Source organism: Otolemur garnettii, unplaced genomic scaffold (assembly GCF_000181295.1).
Source record: "Otolemur garnettii isolate 467f Iridium unplaced genomic scaffold, OtoGar3 scaffold00024, whole genome shotgun sequence".
Taxonomy (NCBI): domain Eukaryota; kingdom Metazoa; phylum Chordata; class Mammalia; order Primates; family Galagidae; genus Otolemur; species Otolemur garnettii.
The window spans coordinates 19663837-19685237 of NW_003852419.1; positions in this window are offsets into that span (position 1 = coordinate 19663837).

Here is a 21401-nt window from a genome sequence, read left to right on the forward strand (position 1 = left end):
TCTACACTTTGACAACTGTTTCAAATTGCTTGTGCCCTATATTTCAGGATTTTTTGCATTAAGTATGTGTTATTGTCCTTCATAGTGAAAAATAATAACTTCTTGAAGGAACTTCTCGAAGGATTTGGGGGTTGTACTTGCAAAGAACAGCTGGCCTAAAGTCCAGTCTTCAGGCCAGCACATTCACAGCCCCGAGGCAGATGCTGGCTCAGCAATGCTGCTTTATTTGTCTGCCTCTATACTCCCTGGCTCTGCACACTGTCGCAGATTTCTGCACTCTCCTTCACAGCCTGGAAGCAGGAACTGGACCTAACTCTCAGTGATGAAGCACTCTTATGCCATAGCTCCCAAATGTCTGTGCGTGGGCCAGGGACTGGATTGACACTGGTTGGCTGTCAAAATTGAAAAAAAGAAAAAAGTAAGTTCCACAAGCACAGGGACATTCCTTGTCTTGTTTACCAAGCTAGAATAAATATTTGGTCAATAAATGAAAAAACAAATAAGTAGATAAGTGAGTGAGGTGAGTTTTTCTGGAAGCTGAATATATTCATTTTCAAAATAAAAACACCTGCCATTAAGTTCCTATCTTTTTGCCTTTATAATGTTCTTATTTTGTAAAAACAATGTTATAAGAATTTTGGGCAAAAACGGAATATTAAACAGTCTGATATCAGCTCCCAAAATTCTTGCACTGGTCCATAAAACTCAAAATTTGGAAATTACTGCCCACTGCATGTTTTTTCTTGCTAATGCCTTGTCTTTCACAAAATTATCTTTTCTTCATAAAATTTGCCTAGGAAGTAGTAATAAAAGTTGAATGCCTGTGAACTAAAATGTAAAACATAATCCTGAATCAGAATCACCAACATTGTTGAACATACCGGTGCTATGCACATTCAGTGCTATCCTATGAAAGTCCTAAGAAGTATGTGTTATTTCCTTTTTACAGATGAGGTGACAAGTGAGCTAAATTCCAGGTGGTCCATATCCTCCCCTGGACAAGGAAGTAATAGGTGGCTGAGGAGATCCAGGAGAGGGTAATGGAAGATATGAGGCTGAACTGAGCCTTGCTGATCAAAGGTAATTTGACTGAGGAAGAGAATGACATTCTGAGAAGAGTAAAGATGAGAAGGACATAGATTAACCCGAATAGAAAGCAAGCTGCCGAGAGAAAGACTGTACATGGGTAGATGGTTGGACAAGATGCTCATTTTGCACATACTTGGTTTGAGTCTTTGTTCAGGCTGCTATAACAGAGTACCATTGACTGGGTGGCTTATCAACAGCAGATATTTTGTTTGTCACAGTTCTGGAGACTGGGAGGTCCAAGATCAAGGTGCCACCAGACTCAATGTCTGGTGAGGGCCCACTTCCTTGCTTCATATATAATGCCTTCTCACTGTGTTCCCACATGGCAGAAGAGGGTTAGGAAGCTCTCTGAGGCCTCTTTTATACGGGCTCTAATTTAATTAATGATAAATGCTCTCATGACTTAATCACTTCCTAAAGGCCCCACTTCTAAATACCATCATCCTGGGTATTAGGATTTAACATATGAATTTTGAGTGGAAACAAGCATTTTAGTCAGTAATATAATATAGTCCGAAGCTTAATGACTTTGTGGCTTCCCATTCAATAAGTTAATACCCTGAAAGACATTTTTGTCTCTTTGCCTTTGTTTACTTGACTGTTCTTGGTTCCACATGATGTTGCTTCAGTAGATTCTAAAGCTAATGATTGTGCTCTTAACTGCTAGGTATGTTTTCCTATAAGAAATATTATCTTCAGACCTTCATACACAAGCTAATGAGTCTTTAAGGAAAACTAGTCAATAGCCCTGGCGCTAAGTGTGCAGCACATTCTTAGTTTTCTCTTCTAAATTATTTCAAAATATTAAGAGGGTACAAATGCTTTTCTTACATGAATAGCTTTTTAATGTTTAAATCAGGAATATTAATGTGCCCATCACCCAAATAGTGTTCATTGTACCCATTAGGTAGATTTTTACTCCTCCCCATACTCTTAGTTTTCTAAAAGAGTTCAGACTATAGAGTTAAAAGTTTCCAAAAGGAGCAGAAACCTAACCTATTACATATTTCCAATCACATTAATATATCCATAAGTGTGATATAAAGATTATATGATACTAATTTTACCATAAAGTCATACTTTTTCCAATGATAATAGCCTATGGATCTAAAGATATGCCCGCCATGTTAACTCTGAGTCATCTTATTTGAAGAGCAAAAAGTTGATAAACTTGGTAATGTGTTTATATGTAAAGCACTGCTGCAACACCATGTGGGAGGTGTTTAATAAATTATACTTACATTAGATTCTCATTATTCATGGACTCTGTATTTGAGAATTTGCCTACTCGCTAAAATTTGTTTATTATAATATAACCCCAATGTGTTTATAATAATATAACCCCAAACACCTGCGGTGCTTTCATGGTCATTTGTGGACTTCCACAAAGCAGTGAAAAATTTGAGTCACCTGACATATCCATTCCCAGCAGAGGTTGAACAAGGTAACACTGTGTATTCTTGTTTGAGGTCTGATTCTGTAACAAGTGTCCTTTTTAAAATTTATTCAATTCCATGTTTTTCACATTTTTGTGTTTTTGGTGATTTTGCCTTTTAAAATGGCCCCTATATGTAGTACTAACATGTTATCCAGTGTTTCTAAGTGCAAGAAGTACCTTGTAAAAAAAATATGTGTGTGAAATATGTGTGTTAGAAGAACTTGTTTAGGCATGAATTATAGTGTTGTTAGCTAGGAGTTCAATGTTAATGAATTAGCAATATATTAAATAAGTAAATGAGGCATCTTTAAACAGAAACACACATGAAACATGGTTATTTTGATTGGTTAACAAAAGGTGACAAGATGCTCACAGGAATCTAACCCTATATATTCCCTAGGAAAAACAGTTCACTATTTTCTATTCAGAGTTCTCCGTGACTTTATGGAATGTAACTATTATGAGTACTGGGAATCTATTGCAGTTATTATTGTAGTTGTTCAAGAAAGCCAAACTGTATGGTTGTGGTCTATAAGCCCAACCTATTAAGAATGTCATTGATCTTAAGGTTAGGTTATATCAGGTCTCAGCTGCTTTCCTCTGCTTCTATGTACCTGATACTCAAATTGGTATCTCTTCATGGTTTCTATTCAATGTAATGTCTCTTCATTCTTGAAGTAGTCTTTTTTTGTTGTTTGTTAGAGATGGGGTCTCGCTATGTAACCCAGGCTGGCCTTGAACTCCTGGTCCCATTCAGTCTCCCCAAGTAGCTGAGACTACAGGCATGTCCCACTGTACCTGGCTCCGTAAGTCAGCCTTATAAGGCAAAAAGTTAACAATTTGTGCCTTTGGCTCACCACTAGTTAAGCTTGACATGAAGTCAGACCCCAACTCTCACTCTTGGCAGACCTAGAGATCCCTGCCCAATGATGGAGCTCTCTGGTTAGAAGTCTCAAGTCTACATCACTGTCCATAATCCTGGGATTGTGTGTCCAAGGATGAGCCCTGAATGTCTGCATCATCACTGAATTTCATTACTTCAGTATTTCCTACAACTAAGCACCCACCACCTGACAGGTATCAACTCAGTCAAGTTTGTACTCCTGTAGGGGAGAGAAACCCATAAACACATATAGTACAATGTAGTCATTGATGAGCAGATAATGCTATGGAGCTTGAAGAAGGGATGTTAAATCCCATAGGAAACCTTCTCTGAAAAGGTGGTATTAGAATCTAGTCTTGAAGCATTAAAAGAGTGTTAAGGGTATATAAAGATATTTCAAATAAATGGAACAGCATGAGCAAAGGCATGGAAACACAAAATAGTATAGACTATCATGGAAATCCCAAAAGTTTGAGTATTGCTGGGTGTAAAATGTAAGAGCAAGAGAGGTGGGTGATAAAGCTGACCGGGAGGAGGCCTGTCATGTGGCACCACCCATCATGTCAGTGGGAGGGAGCCAGTGAGGCAGGGTAATCCTGTTGTTGGATTTGAATTATAAATCAAAGACCATTCTGGTGTCTGTTTGGAAGATGAGTCTGAGAGATACCAGACTAGAGTTAAGGAGACCTTTTTTGAGCTTTTCCATGGTCCTGGTGGGAGATAGTGAGGCCCTGAGCTACAGCAGCAGAGGGATGAGAGAGGAGAGGTTAATTCAAAGAATATGAGATGGTAAAATCAATAGTACTTAGGGTGATTGTAGAGGGCTAGATTATGCTACAGCAATAAATTATCCCATCTCAGTGGCTTAACATGAAAGTTTATTTCTCAATCCATGCAGCATCTGCTGCAAGTCCAAGCATCACTCCAAGGCAAGGCAACCACCTTCCATGAGATGACTGTTATCCAGGCTACTTTGATTTGATGACTTTACCACCTCAACACAATACTTTTGCATCCAACACAATAAATAGAAAAGAGATGTCTCGGGCAAAGAGAATTGAGAAAGAGCTTTTTACTACCTTATCCCAGAAAGAACACATGAATTTTCGTTTACAGTTAATTGGCCCAAACTAGTAGTATGACTCTGCTTATTTGGAAGTGGAGCAGGAAATGTAGTCTCTCACATGCCCAGGAAGAAAAGAAGAACTAGATATCAGATGCCTGCCACAGCCCCAAGGTCATAGTGGAATAGACATGGAATAACCCCGCAGTGATAGTGAACATGGTAATGGAGAGGTGAAAGGAAACTATTTATAAACCAGTCAGTAAGACAGGGAAGCCTGGAGAAACAGGAGATCTAAGGGGAAAATGATGGGTTTTGGACTCATGAAACATCCTAAGATAAGCATTATATCTAGATTTAAGAAAAAAGGAAGAGTAGGGTAGAAGGTAGTCATTGGGTAAAAGCTAACATAGTTACAAGGGTTTAGCAGGGGCAGTGGCCAAATCATGGTGATGAGAGGGAGGCAAAGTAGACAAGTAACCAGGAGAAAGTATCTGGGGAAGAAATATAGGCTGGTCCTCAAGGCTACTCCCAGTATCAGGGATACATTTGCCTGAGCCTTTATTTTAAATGTGTTATTGAATACCTGACACTACTCAGAGCCTTGGCATTCCATCTCTTTTTACCCACCTAACCTTCCCTGGGCCTGGCTCCTGGTCAATAAATAAACCTTCTGTTTGGAGCTGGACCATGTGTAGGCAACCTCTACTCACCCCTTTTACCCTCAATCTAATCATACCTTGGAATATCTTCTACCTTTGCTACACTAGCAAAGATCACACCTTAAGTGAGCTGGCTACATCGTTTAGACATTCCTTTAGACCCTTGCCCTGAGTCCAAACTTTCATGCACCCCCATACACAAGCCTTTGCCTGGTCCTTGTTCACTAGCCTCCCTGCCAAATCAGAGAGCTGTGGTTCCAGCTTGCCTCAGGCTAGAGCCTAGCCATGTCTTTAGGAATTCAAGAAGGTGAATAAAAGCAATGGTTTTACATGGTTTTCCCCCAGAAAATAGTGTGTCCTTACTACCAATGAAGGATGAAATTTCTCTGAAAATAATAGAGTAGGAGATGGATGGTATCATACAGCAACCATCCTGGAAGCTTTAAGGCAATCAATAGAGAGAGAAGTTTGCTCCCAGCTGGTTATGGGGCTTTGAGTTCAGAGTCTATGACTGCTATTACAGAGGGACCAAGACTAGGGAAGAAAGAGTTATTAATATTTCATATATGTGTTTCTAAAACAAGCATGACAAATAAATGTTATTATTATTAAAATAAAAAAGGAGCCAGATGTGGTAGCTCATGCTTGTAATACTAGCACACTTAATGCCAGGAGTTTGAGACAAGCCTAACCAAGTCATGAGATCCCATCTCTACAAAATATAGAAAAATTAGCCTGGCATGATGGTGCATGCCTGTAGTCCCAGCTACTCAGGGAGGCTGAGGCAGGAGGATCACTTGAGCCCAGGAGCTTGAGGTTGTTATGAGCTAGGATGATGCCACTGTACTCTAGCTTAGGCAACAGAGTGAGATCCTATCCCACACACACAAAAAAAATCAGCTGGGCTGTCAATAAGTGATTACCTACAGAGATTAATCTTGCATTACCAGCTCTGGCCTCAGTCCCCAAGACCAGCCTCTGGGGGATATTGAGTAGGGCCTGATTCTAAAGGAGGGCTTCTTTCCAGCAACAAGCCCACACCACCAATGCTGTGGCTGCTTTCAGGGCTGGGCCTTATCTGGCAGCCCTCACATTACTGCTAAGCACCCCAAGCAGAACACATTCCAAACTGGGTGGAGGGAAGAATTCCTAGCATTCTTCAGCCACTGTCCTCTAGGAGCTTCCAAACTCAAGTGGGATGGAAAAAAAAAAAACCCTCCATTTCTCATATATGGAATTAACTTGAATAAAGTCCTGCTCTCAAAGCCTGAGTAGGAAAAAAAGAAAATGATTTACATGTACTTGCAGAATTAGGAATTTACAACTCTCTCACATCCCTACGGCCGTGTGGTCCTTGCATTTGGCCTTCATGGTTGATATTCTGGATTGTTTGTCATTGTTATACACCATAGCAATCTTAATATCAGTCGTACTTTGTAAATAGAACAGTCCAGATGTTTGCATGAACATTTCCTCTCGGCAACAATAACATGTATTACTTTTATAAATGAATTTGTACTTCACAATCCTTTATCACTTACATTATCTCATTTCATCTGCATTGGTAACCCACAAAGTTGGTATGATTACAGTTATGTATCACTTAACAACAGAGATATGTTCTGAGAAATGCATCATAGATAAATTTGTCATTGTGCAAACAACACAGAATGTGCTTAAAGAAATCTAGATGGTGTGGCATATCACTACACACCTAGGCTGTATGGTATGATTTATTGCTCTTAGGCTATAAACCCATACAGCATGTTATTGTACTGAATACTGGAGGCAATTGTGAGACAATGGTAAGTATTTGTGTATCTAAACAGAGACAAGATACAGTAAAAGTACAGTATTATAATCTCATGGGATAACTGTTATATATGTGGTCCATCATTGACATTATTTGGTGCATATCTGTATTTACATTTTATAGAGAATAAATCTGAACTGACAATGAGGTCATCTACCTGCTCTCAAACACCTGGCAAGGCAAAGGTGGTCTGCAACCAAGAATTCTGACTTCCCTTTACTATGTATGGATATCACTCAAGGCCTCCCATTATGGCATCACAGATGCTGCAGGATGGTGATGGGGAGTCGGCCCAGTTAGTGGGTAACATCTGACTCTCCCTCCCAGAGAGAGGTATTTGGAGATCCATGCCATGGCAGAACTGGTTTACTGGCTAGAGGACAAAGTCAAGATGCCCCTGTAATGGCAAAGTGTGAAGCAGAAAAGGCAATTCAGCATCAAGAAGCTGAATCAAAAAGCCAAGCCAACCACCCAACCATTTTCAAGGTAGAGACAGGTAGGCACAAGTATCTTCGTAATGTCCCACAAACTGATCCCAAATATGTCTTCTGTTTTGTTTTGTTTTGTTCTTACTAGCAAATGGTCCTTGATGATCTAGATTAATATTGTGTTTGTATATATATCTTATTAATAACTGCTAAGAGTTAGTAGTATTTCATATTTATAAATAAAAATTTAGTGCATAACTAGAGTTTACTAAGGGCTTAATTGAGTATTCACCTGGCTACCAGGAAATAATTGGCAATATTTGTAAAGCTTCCACTATAAATATGCATGGGCAAATTATCGAAATATCCTTAATTTGAGGGAAGATTGCTTTGTTACCAGTATCAGTGCTATATTGAGTTGGTTGTGCTTTTCAATGGTTTCTATTCCTGCTTTTTAATTATAAATTGTGCTTCATTTACCTTTATCATCATCTATTTTGTTTGAGGTGGATTGTTTGGTTAACCCTAGAGTAGGATAATGATATCTATGTAGGTTGACATAATTTATGACCTATAAATTTTCTTTCTTTTTTTTTTTTTTTTTCAGTTTTTGGCTGGGGCTGGGTTTGAACCTGCCACCTCCAGCATATAGGGCCAGTGCCCTACTCCTTTGAGCCACAGGCACCGCCCCAACCTATAAATTTTCTATGAAAAACTTTAAAACAAATATGGATTGCAATAAATATGGGAATAATCCATACCAATATTGCTAAAATAGGTACTAACATAATACTTACAAATATGTTTGCCTAGCAATAGTTTATTGCTATCAGTTCTTTTTTTTTTAATTAGTTCTTTGAAAGCAAGAAAGGCTGGAGTATGTGAGTCTTGGAGACTTTTGTCTCAACTACGGTGGCCTCAGTCGAAAAAGTTTGAGAATCACTGGCCAGAGAAGGGAGAACTTGGTTCATTTTAGTGGGATAGAGAGAACTACAGAGACCAGAAGAGAGTGAATATTTGAAGAAAGACTGGGAGGCAGAAACTAGAGAGATTTCTGGTGCTGAAGAAATGATGTCTGCAGTATTTTTTCAGATGCCTGTGGCCTTGGCCATGTTAAAAGTGCCCTATAGGATACTCTGTTTATATACCGTGAAAAAGTACCCTGACAGGGGCACATGAGGGACTAAAATTCCACTGTCCTTCACTGACTATAAACCCAATGCCAGGGAAGAGGAACATCTTTGTAATTTGTCTGCCTCTAGAGAGTAACTTTTAGTTAGTGATTTTAAAGTGTCTATATGTGCAAGTCATGGCCCTTGAAGTACTCCTCAAAGTCCTGAGAGATGGCTCTTTTGTGAATATACTGAAGATGGCCACTTCCTTTTCCCAACCAAAGAAAATGGCTGAGTGTCCTAAGGTTATTGAAAAGGCATTGAAATAGTCTTGAAACTTAGAGGAGGGTTTAATGATATGCTTACATTTTTGGCAAAGTTAGAACATGGGGGAAAAAGAGCCTAAGTACAAAATAAGGTCTTTCTACTGTTTCTTGAAATACCACCAAGAAAAACTTTCCAATGTTGCAAAAAAAAAATAAAAGTCTACCTAAAAGGAAGAACCCACCAAAAGATGTCTTCCTATCCTGAGAATCTTTGAATTTGAATTCAGGCAAAAGGAAATAATTTTGTTATTATCAAGAATTAAAAGTTCCTTAAATTAAGTAATTCTAAATAGAGGTACTTTCTTTAAAAAGCATAGTTATTAATCTATCCTGGAATGAAATTTTATGGTTACTTTATAATATTTATACCATGGTTTATCATACTACATGTCCCATTTCAGAAAGTGGTAATTGTCTTAAAGTAAATGTTAGTGAATAGCAAGGTATCATTGAAGATACAGATGTAAAATAATATTAGCTCCTGAAAGTTATTCATTTTGGTTTCTTGCCTAGTAACTATACAGATAAATGAACTGACATTGTGCTATGTTTCACAAATACATTTTGTTGACTGACTGCCATCTTCCTTTCAGAATGCACATTTCAGAAATGGCCAATGATGGTTGTCTTGTAAGATTTACTCTGACTGACTGCTTATTTGTTATAAATAAAGCTGAGGGTTGACCCATGTCTTTGACACATCAGTTGTGATCCTATGGGACTTTGTGTTGGGAAATTCCCACATGAGAATTGTCAAATTGTATGAGATCCATTATTTTTATTTTCTGATGATTTATTGATCCACAAGAAACCAATCCATTGTTTTGCTGGAAGAGTAGGCAGAAACAAAATTAAAAAAAAAAACAACCATAGTCTTCTACCCAAAATCAGTGGAATTTAAATTCCCAACGATATGGCCAAGTTCCATAATTTGTTCCCTTAAGTTATAAATGGACAAGCCTACAACAGCCATTGTTTTACTCAGTTCTTAGCATGTATAAGGGCCTAGAATATCAAATACAGAAACCTTTGAAAGGTAAAGCCAAAATAGTGGATGAATTCAGCCTTTCAAAGACCCAGATAGACTAAGAAGGGGAAAATACAGTAAAAAATAATATTTACTCCTACCTTTTCTCCTAAGACAGAGTAGGGTGTGTTTTGTTTCCCCTTTAGATTTATAACATGAGGCCAGCATTAGTGAGCAATAAAAATAGTAACTATCCCTTTACAATTTATAAACTGGATTCATGTACATTATTACTCTTTTGAGTTCCAAAATAGCCATTATTATTCAACTCATTTTTTCAGGATCCAGTCTTCAATTTTCTGAATTATAATTTTTTTTTTTTTTTTGAGACAAAGTCTCCCTATGTCACCCTTGGGCCTAGTGCTGTGGTGTCACAGCTCATAGTAACCTCAAACTCTCAGGCTTAAGCTATTCTCTTGCCTTAGCCTTCCAAGTAGCTGGGACCATAGGCCTGCCACTATGCCTGGTTATTTTTTGGTTGTTGTTGTCATTGTGGTTTAGCAGGCCCGGGCCAGGTTCAAACCTACCATCTCTTGTGCATGTGGTTGGTGCCCTAACCACTAAGATACAGGTGCTGAGCCAGAAAATTATAATTTTTTAAATTTCTCAGCAGTGGAAATGCATGGTCAAGAGAAAAATTCAGAAACTATACGAAAGTAAAAAAAAAAAAAATGAACATCCCACTTATCCAAGGATCTGTTGGCCTTTTTATATATTTGCTCTCTACATTTTTATTACATGTATATTTGTAAAGGCAAAGATCTTAATTTTATTATCCTTTTGTAACATTTTTTACTCACTTAGAAGAATTTTTTTCATTTACTTAATAAGTCATTATTTTAAATCATATATTTTTATTTATTAAAACCATATTAGACTCATTTTATTACAGAGAACACTGAGCCTTAGAGAGGCTGACTCACTCAAGGCATCTCAGCTAGTAAGATACAACCTAGCCCCCAAGCCCCAAAAGCTCAAACCTCAAACCCTATGCTTTTCATTTTATCAGCATAATCTAAAGCAAATGGAGTCCCTTTTTTATTTGACCTCCCACAACATTTCAAACTAGTTTAATCAATCCCCAAATAATAGAAAAATGACTAAACTATAATATCATTTCACATCTATTAGTCAGTTCAAGAATCCAGAAGCCTTTCGTTTGGTTCTGCTATTTTTATAACCCACATAAATATGACTGTCTTGACAATATCATAGCCTCTTCAGAAAGCCAAGGTGACATTAACCTGAAATCAGATCAGGAGGTTTTTCCTTACCCCCTACAAATTTTATATCACTGGCACATGTACCTAATAAATTTTAGTCCTTTGTCATTCCTAAAATAATCAGTTTACTCTGGCATTTATAGTTTCCTTCAGATTATTTTGTTTTCTATCTATCTTTTATCTACCGCCTGCTCCTCCAAGGCTCTCCTAACATTTCAGTTTCTTTTTTCCTGGTCCTTGTAGGTATCTAATACCTGAAGCAAGGATCTTAGAAAATTTCATGCCTCTTTACTATTGAAGACTACATTTTTTATAGATTTTTAAAATCATCTGTTACTTAAGACAGCGACTCTTAATACCAAGTCTAAAATTCATGTTGGCAAAAATATTTTTTAAAAAATAAAATAGTATAGGCTACAAGTCTACACAGGGACTTGGATCATTAAACTGTACAACAACTTGATTTCAAGGTCAAATCTCAACCATCACAACAAAGGGTGTTGTGCCAAGTATCTAGAAGCCTGGAGCAAAACTATAGCTAAGCTGAATCTTGGGATATATTATAGGCTTGGCAGACCTAAGGCAAAAGGGCAACGCATGTTTCACCTGAGTATTTGTCTAGAGCTTAATAAGTATATTAATCTCTAACAAAAAAATTTCCTTTTCCATTATCCCCATTCACATTCAGGTAAAGGAACTTTAGAAAAGTTTTATCTCCAAATGTTGAGGGATTTGTCTTTCTTTTATCATTTTTTATCAACTAAGAAAAAACAATCTAAAAGGAAAACATCATTCATCCCTATGTCTTCTGTATGAACCTTTAGGAGAGATCATTACAAGGAAAGGAAAGTTCTATTCCTAGCTGGAGAACTACTCCTATAAAAAAGACTGTCTAGAACAATGTGCTGCCCTTCTGGATGCAGAGTTCCTCCCTTCTCATTTTTAGTGCTCCCTGATTTCAGCCAAATCCCTCACACTCCCTCATTCCTCAAGTTATTGAACCCAAATGTAAGTGGATTATACAAAGGAGAAAGAAAAGGGTCCTACAGATTATAAGTTTCATTTCATTGTCCTTTGCCATCTTACTCACTACTAGCTTATGACTTAAAACTAATTTTGTTCTGGCTCACAGTGTTTGGTAAATTGAACCTCTGATTCCATCAGCAAATTGGGTGAGGGGAACACCAAAAATTATATTGCTTCCAACACTGCAGTATTTGCTAATTTCAGAACCAGTTGCATAAAATAAGAAGAAGAGGAATAAAGCCTTGGGGTCTAATGAGATCACTGGACTCTAGTAGTCAAGAAGGTCTAGGAGGTTCTTTCAGGAGTGGGCCACTAGATAGCTAACAGGTGGCAGGTCTAAACTTGAACACTTTCAGAGATCTGCTCCTGCAGTACTGCTGCCTAGAGGTAATGTGAGACTATTCAGCGACAAAGGATGGTAGTTGTGGAGAAAAAAAACCAGTAGTTTGAAAATCAGTGTTCATGGGACTTGAATCCCATCTTACCCTAACACAGGGGGAGTCTTCGAGCCTCTTCTACAAAGTGGAAAAAATAACACATTGCTCTACTTTCTTCCCAGGGTGGTGAATATCAAATAAGATGATGTGTATGAAAATACCATATAAAGTATATAAAAAACTGAATATATGTATGACAGCATGACTGAAATGATTAGGCAGGAGTCTAACTTCCAAAGTGCTTTCTACCAGCACAATTCTATGCTATTGACAGACTCAATGACCTGAGGCCTGACAAATTTATTTGTAGAAAATCTGGCTTTGTCAGAAATATTGAGAGCCCATTGAAAGCCAACCCTGTTGTGCTTGGGAAGTTAAAACTATTATGGGCATAAAGTATTGAAAAATTGGCTTTTCCCCATAGTTTTACATGTAGAAGGAAATACCTACCTTCTTCATTAATGGCAGTAGGATGTCAGAGGAGACTGTATTATATCAGAAGGGGGAATTAAAAGGTGGGAGATTTGGATATCACTTCGGAGAACTTTCGCAAGGATGAGGAAAGAGTGAAGCTAGTTGGGGTATTTATCCCAGATAAAATATGTGACAGGAAGAACACAAATATTGTCATAAAATATTGAGAAAAGTCGTTACAGAGGAGATGATTAGATACTCTGTTCCAGAAGGCAGATCCCTTGCACAAAATGAAGTTGTTGGACTGAATGGTCTCTAAGTTCCCATATATAAAATTCTGATGCCCTAAAGTTACAGGAGAGAGGCTGTGGCTCAGTATAAGGGAATATTTTCCATAAACAAAGAATTCTCCTTCAATGGGCAGAAATCCTAATCCCTGGAGATATTTTGACATTCAGAAAGAGGCTAGATTGCCACTTGGGAAGAATGTGGAGGACATGCTTATATTCTGAGTGAAATCAAACTCTGTGACAGCAGAGTCCCCTCCAATTCTAACATATTTTGATTCTTTACTAGGATGTGTCATAAAAAGTGGTAAATAAGTGGGTCTGCATGTCCTTCATTGTCAACAGGAGTAGATAGTCTAGCACAGATGGTTGTCATTCTCTTCTTTTCCCTTCCTTGGAAATTGTTGAGAAGCAGCTTTTCTAGTACTTTTGAATTAATAGTCTTATTTCTGCTTTGGTTTTTTTGTTGTTGCTCATGCTCATTTTGTTGTTGCTCATCTGTGAACAGTTGTGTTTATAGCAGCTACAAAACCAAAGTCACATACTGGTTTGCACCAACAAAATTCTATCCTCAACCCAGGATGAGGATGTCACTGGATCCTATTTTACAGATAGCGTGTGATAAACTGATTGACAAAGCCTAGAATAAATCAAGATCATCTTGACATTTATGAATCTGACAGACAGATGGTGCCAGCACAATATCAAGCTCTTAACTGGGTCATAAGGCTATAACAAGTTCTGATGTTTTCTGACCTTCTGGGCTGACTTGAGAACAAAACTGCTAGGTTTTGGCAACAGTTTCATCATCAACTAACTATAAATTCTCCACATGGAATAATAAGATTGGCAACAGCAATTTCACTGAACACCCTATTTATTGACATTGAAGTTTATGCTAACACAGTTATGAGGTGTCTAAACATGTAAATTTAATGCACAAGAACTAAAATAACTCTTATACATTAAGCAAGAAGTGCCAGACAGAAGAAAGCCCAAAAGAAAGTGGCTATAATAGGATGCTTTCAGTTGCAAATACTAGAAAATTTATCTCAAAATGGCCTAAGCAAAGGGAATTTATTAGCGTACATAATTGAAAAGTTCAGCCTTGGCTAGCTACTAAGAGGTATACGATGTCAAAACAACATTCCTAATCGCCACATCCTCCTTGATCTCTGTAACTCTCAGCTTGGCTTTGTCCTCAGGAGATTCCCTCCACCTGGTGGCCTCCGAAACATCTCAGCTTACATTCTCCCACCTCTAAGTCAAATAGAGAGAATGCCTCTTTCCCAACAATTTCAGCAAAGGCCCTGAATTGAGTTTCATTGTCTTGGCTTGGAGCATGTACACTTCCTTTCACTAATGGTAGAGGCCTAGAGATGGATAAGTAAAGTCACCTACACTATACAGACAGAACGTGGGAAAACTAGGGAAGAAGGAGGAATGACTTTCAGGTGGGGAGAAGTGACAGATGTTTGCTTGCCTAGAGTAAGGTCAAGAAATGTGGTTGACATCATGGATGGATGTGAAACAACTGCAGCCTATAGACACCGGCTACTGGAGGATCAGAGTTTGCTGTTTTATGAACAGAAGCTTCAGGTCCACCATGGATGAGGATGCAGCATATTTGGGAGGGCAATTAAACGGTGTCTTTACTTCAAGAATAGGTATTAGCCACACTTGGCAGAAGAAGAGCCCGTGTTTCAGAATGGACTTATCAGGTACAAGTGCATGGTGTATTAGAATTTCTTATCTAATAATAGCATCATAGAAAACAACTCTGTGAGGGTATGTGGATGTGCATTGATGTTCAGATGCAAATGTTAGTGACCTGGATGTTGTATCATTGATAAAGAAGCCCTTCATGTAGCAGTAGGTAGAAAAGGGTGAGATATTAAGTATTAAAACCTGGGATAGACTCCTTTCTGGATGGAGGGATGAAGATGGAGTGGAGGAAGTGGAATTATCCTTGGGAAAGAAGAAGAGATAGTAGAACACTGCTTCTGCTCCATTTTGGAGGTGAATGGATAAGTCTAGACAAAGTAAATCTTTTAGCAAGTGGAAAAATTAGTTCTTTAGTCAAGGAAGGGAAAAGCCATAGTGGGAGATACAAGAGGAAAACTAGGGTTCTCTGAAGACCTGAAATGAGGCATTGAGTTTTGTTTGTTTGTTTTTTGAGATAGTCTCACTTTGCCACACTTGGTAGAGTGCCATAGCATCATAGCTCACAGCAACCTCAAACTGTTGGGCTCAAGTGATCCTCTTGCCTCAGCCTCCCAAGTAGATGGGATTATAGGTGTCCACCACAATGCCCAGCTATCTTTAGAGATGGGATTTCACTCTGGCTCAGGCTCGTCTCCAACTCCTAAGCTCAGGAAATCCACCCGTCTTGCCTTCCCACGTGCTAGGATTGCAGGCAGGAGCCACCATGCTGGCCTTAGTATTTTTACTTTTTAATGTTAAAAAAAATGTTAAAGCCTATCAATGCCTTAAAAAGCAAATCTTATTTTCCATAAAGTCCACTGGGAAAAGAAGGGAGGGAGAGAGAGAGAGAGAGAAAATGCATATCAGTTTGCAAGGGTTGCCAAAACAAAGTACCACAAACTGAATGGTTTACACAATGAAATTTATTGAGCCACAGTTCTGAAGGTTAGAAGTGAGAGATTGAAGTGTCAGCGTTGTTGGTGCCTTCTGAGGGCTATGAGGGAGAATCTGTTTCATGCCTCTGCCCCAGCTTCTTGTGGTTTGATGGCAGTATTCCGTGTTCCTTGGCATGTAGAAACATCACACCAATCTGTGCCTTCATCTTCTCATGGTGTTCTCCCTGTGTGGGTGTCTTTGTCCAAATTTTCCCTTTTTATAAGGATACCAGTCATCCTGAATTAGGGCCCACATAATGACTTTGTCTTAAGTAATTACATATGCAAAAACCCTGTTCACAAATAAGGTCATATTCTGAGGTCTTAGGAGTTAGGACTTTAACATATGAATTTGGTGGGAACACAATTTGACCCATAGCAGTCCATAATCCTTCTTTATAGTCCAGAGCTTATTAGTATAGTCTACTTTTTGCTCCAGTGTTAGAATTCTAGAATGAAATATATGCTTAATAACTATGGGGATGGAGAGAAGAGGAGTAAGCTTAGGAATTCCCTCTTTCTCATCATCGAGATCATCATGATGACCAAAGCATAAAAGACCAGCTTGAAATATTTACATAAACTTTTAAAGCTATAAATTAGAGAAAAATCAAAATTCCTTCTGTATAAAGGGCCTGATTCTCTCTTGGGAGAGAAAACCTTTTGTCACTTTACTCACAATAGAGACAGGAGAAACAGTCCTCTCCATTCCCTTTCTCTGAAGGAGGGGCACTGAAAGGGGCTTGGTAAATTCCTAATTTCACTTTTAAGTGCAACTTTTCCTCTTGCTCATACAAACCAAGTGATCATATGTCATTGGAAATGTCCATTTTCCCAGTGTGATTGAGGCTTTGTGCTGAACAAAAGAAAGTCAGTTCTACGTTTAACTAGAATAAAGTCCTCTGTGGGACAGACAAGAATACCGTGTATGATTGCAACTCATAAATAATACAACTCATGTCACCTGTATTTTGCCCACTCTTTAGGTCAGAGGCAGCTATTCCTGGATAAGTCAGTGTTAATCCTTTACTCCTAACTCTGGGATCAAGTCTTACAGGGAGTGGTGTTTCCTTATACTTCTTCGTCTCCCTATATTTTCAGTCCAGCCAAGCATAAATAAGTGAGCAATTTCTACCCTGATCACTGAAGCTCTAAAGATAGGGCATTGAACCCACTAAGTGATGAATACATGCCATATGGAGCTAACGGCAAGTTCTGATGCAAATTATTACCGTATTGCTTTCAGCAAAGTCCCTTGTGTCATCTTTTTGTACTGAGCGGTGTGTATCTGAAAACACTAAAATCACTGAGAGAAGTAGAACATTTCATTTCATCTAGCCCAGGTATTGCTTACTTTAATGATTAGTGAATGTTTTAAAAATGTTATTTGATGTTGCACACCATTTTTTTCATTTAGAATACCATATTTTAAACACATATTGAATCTGTTTGGCCAGTTATATTATATTAATAGTGCAGTGCAGATGTACAAGAGTTGGAGTCATAACACCCTTGTTTGGGTACCTGCAATGACATTAATACGTGTCAAGCACTTACTATGTGCTGGCAATTGTTCAAGGCACTTTACATTAAGTTATATAATTTACTCCTCACAACAACTCTAGAAGACAGATCCTATTATCCCCACTTTATATATGAAGAAACCATTCAACTAGTAATTAGAAGAGCTAGACCCAAAGTCCACATTCTTTCCACCATTCCATGTGACCTCCTGCCTTCTAGCTATTTTGACCTGAAGCAAACACAGATCCTCTCTGGGTCTCTTTTTCTTTATTCTTAAAAAGGGGAATTGACTCAAATATTCCTTAAGCTCCCTACCAGTTCTAAACACTTTCTCTGATCATTCTGCCTTTACTTTATAAAATATAAATAAACATGTAATTTAAGTATTGCCTCTTTCAAACCTAAAGACAATCCTCCTATCAATGGGAGGAGGTAGAAAATCTTCCTATTTAAAAAATTGGAAATGAAAAAGTTCAGAAAGTATTTAGCCTTGAACTCATTCCCCTGTTTACCTATGTGCAGTCTTCAAGCAGCACTAAGGGGATATAGGAAATCACAGTTGTACTAGCAGAAGTCCTGTGGTTCTCAGATAATCTTGGGTGAGCTATAATGTATGGATTCATCTCTGTGTAGAAGTATATGCTGATTAGGAATTCCAAGCAGCCACTTATTATTTGCCCAATCTTCTGGTTATTTCTTTCTCTCTCTCTCTCTCTTTTTTTTTCCTGAGACAGAGTCTCAAGCTGTTGCCCTGGGTAGAGTGCCGTGGCATCATAGCTCATAGCAACCTCCAACTCTTGGGTTAAGCGATTCTCTTGCCTCAGCCTCCCAAGTAGCTGGGACTACAGGCACCTGCACCAGTCTATTTTGTTGTTGTTGTTGCAGTTGTCATTGTTATTTTAGCTGGCCTGGGCTGGGTTTGAACCCACCAGCTTTGGTGTATGTGGCCGGCGCCCTACCCACTGAGCTATGGGCGCCTCATCTTCTGGTTATTTCTACCTAGGTTCAATGAAAATGCATTTGTAGGCTCGGTGCCTGTGGCACAATGGTTATGGTGCCAGCCACATACACTACGGGTGGTGGGTTCGAGCCCAGCCTGGGCCAGCTAAACAACTGCAACAAAAAAATAGCTGAGTGTTGTAGAGGGCACCTGTAGTCCCAGCTACTTGGGAGGCTGAGGCAAGAGAACTGCTTAAGCCCAAGAGTTTGAGGCTGCTGTAAGCTGTGATGCCATGGCACTCTACTGAGGGCGACATAGTAAAACTCTGTCTCAAAAAAAAAAAAAAAAAAAAAAGAAAGAAAGAAAGAAAGAAAATGCATTTGTAGCAACAGCATATTACTTTCTCAGTGAACTCTCCTAATTTTTCTTTTTTTAAGGATTGATATGCCAATCTAAATATGAGGCCAGCCATGTTCTGTGAAATGGTTTATAAGGCTTCCAAAACAAAGAAAAAAGATATCCTTTTAAAGATACTGCTAACTGCTCCAGAATCTGCACAGACCAGCTAAGATCAAAGAACCAAGAGTTAGTGCATCTTTATAAAGTATGAGGCTGAATAGATTCAAGGAAAGATAGCAAGAGTGAGTCAGTCCCAAAGCAGTTACTGCTGAAGTTTTCTAATGAAGTGAGCTGATAGATGGCTTCTTTACCACAGTAAATAAGTACACAGAATATTAGACGTGCCTACGTTTGAAAGAAGAGAGGGACTTTCAGAAAAGTAGGCTCTGGAAAAGATTCCTCAACTTGCTTTCTTATTGGAACTTGACTCTTATAAAAGCAGTTAAGTGGTATATCCAGTAGTAGATTTTTAAAAAGAAATTATCTCTTTCAGGCTCTGACTTTTAGTTTGAGATAAAACTGATGAAGAAAGAAATTTAATATTAGAAGTATAAATTAGATATTTTAGGTAGCATGATTAATATATCCCCTCCATTATGCTGTGTTGATTTAATTAACAATGTTATATACTATATGAAGGGACCATATGGAAGGAAATCAGCATTTATTGAATATCTTCTATGTGTCAGGCACTTATTTTATTTTCTTCATCACTTTGCCTTTCCTCTTACCCAGGCTATTCACAGAGAAAGCATAAGAAACCAAAAACTCTGAAGTGGACAAATCAACATAGGGACATTTTTGTTTGCTTTCTCCACAAACTAGAAATTTGTGGAGAGTAACAATTTATTTATTTATTTTTTTGAGATGGAGTCTCACTCTGTTGCCCTTGGTAGAGTTCTGTGGCGTCACAGCTCACAGCAACCTCAAACTCTTGAGCTCAAGCGATTCTCTTGCATCAGCCTCCCAAGTAGCTGGGACTACAGGCACCCACCACAATACCTGGCTACCTTTTAAAGATGAGGCCTCACTCTGGCTCAGGCTGGTCTTGAACCTGTGAGCTCAATCACCCACTTGCCTTGGCCTCCCAGAGTGCTAAGGAGTACAGGCGTGAGCCACCGCGCCAGGCCAAGAGTAATTAATTTTTTTGTAAAGAAGTGACACAGGACCAGATGTAAGTCTGAGAATGACTATTCTGGTTTTGTTTCATGAATGGCCTTGGCATAAGTATTCAGAAGGCTGTTTTAACACAATTCCAATAAGGATGAATCCCATTACTCATACAGGAGTCCCAGAATTGTGTGTATATGTTTGAATCACTTGAAGCCTGTTATTTTTTTAATAGTCATTAATCCAGCACAAATATTTAAAAAATTAAAAAGAACTTTAAAAGTCTGTGGTCATTGTCACTTCTCAGCCTGTTGGCTAAGATCAAATGCAAAGTCTGTGGTCATATTTACTAGAATGATCCTTGAATTCAATAAAACTCAAGACAGTCTTGCCACTTGAAACACAGAATTTTCAATGCCTGCTCAGTGAATTGTGGAAATAAGAAATACTAGTATGGGGATGGCGCCTGTGGCTCAAGGAGTAAGGCACCAGCCCCATATGCTGAGGGTGGCAGGTCTGACCCAGCCTCAGCCAAAAACTGCAAAAAAAAAAAAAGAACTACTAGTATGTGTTAACCTTAATAGAGAAAAAAATCAACTGGATGGAAATAAAAAACAAAAGGAGGCTACTTTATAATCTAGTTTGATATATCTTCATAAAATAAAATTTCTGCTATTATTGAAATGATTTTTAGAAATTGTGTCTATTTTCATTAGCAAGACCTTAAACCTCTGGCTATATTATGATTACATTATCAAATCCTGACTTTATCCTAATGAAACCTCTTGATTGTGTATTTATTTGCTTAATGTGATATTTTTAGTCCTTAATGTATAAATAATAAATAAATAATAAATAAATAATAAAATATACACAGAAAATCCATAGCTATTACTAAAAGGGTGGTAGTGTTTGTAACTTTAGGAAGTGAAAAAGAGTTATTAGTATTTTCTAGTCTTTGATTATTTCTTCACATGGCAGAATCTGCATGAATATTTTTAAAGTTTCTTGACTCACACAAAATTGTGATAAGTCCACTTTTTAATCACACTTGATATTATTTATAATAGTTGAAATTACAGGAAGATCTGTCCAGAGGTAGATGGACTATGACATCTTTCAGTAATCTAGGAAACTGTGAAGATAGTCTAGGTAAAACAGTTGCCTGCAGCACAGTACTTTTGGGTCCCTCTTTTGGAGCAGAAAAAGCCCAAGTGGGAATGATGGAATACATGTGTTTTTAAAAATGGATTGTGATTGAATAAATAATCAAAATAATTATTATATAAAATTTAATGGTATTTTTAACAAATACTGACCAGTTATAAAACTACATAAAGGTCTAGTAATGAAGAATGCATGATTTTTTAAGCTTTGTCCCTTATCAGGGGTTGTTCTTATGCTCCTCAAAAAATGCCAAACTATTCAGATTTATTCAAGGTTAGGAAACTGGAATAGAGTGAAAAAGAAATTACATCCCACTAGAAACCTATTTCAAGGGAAAGATAATGCCCTCTCCCCCAAACTAATCAAATTTGAAACCCCTATGTTTAGAATTTTA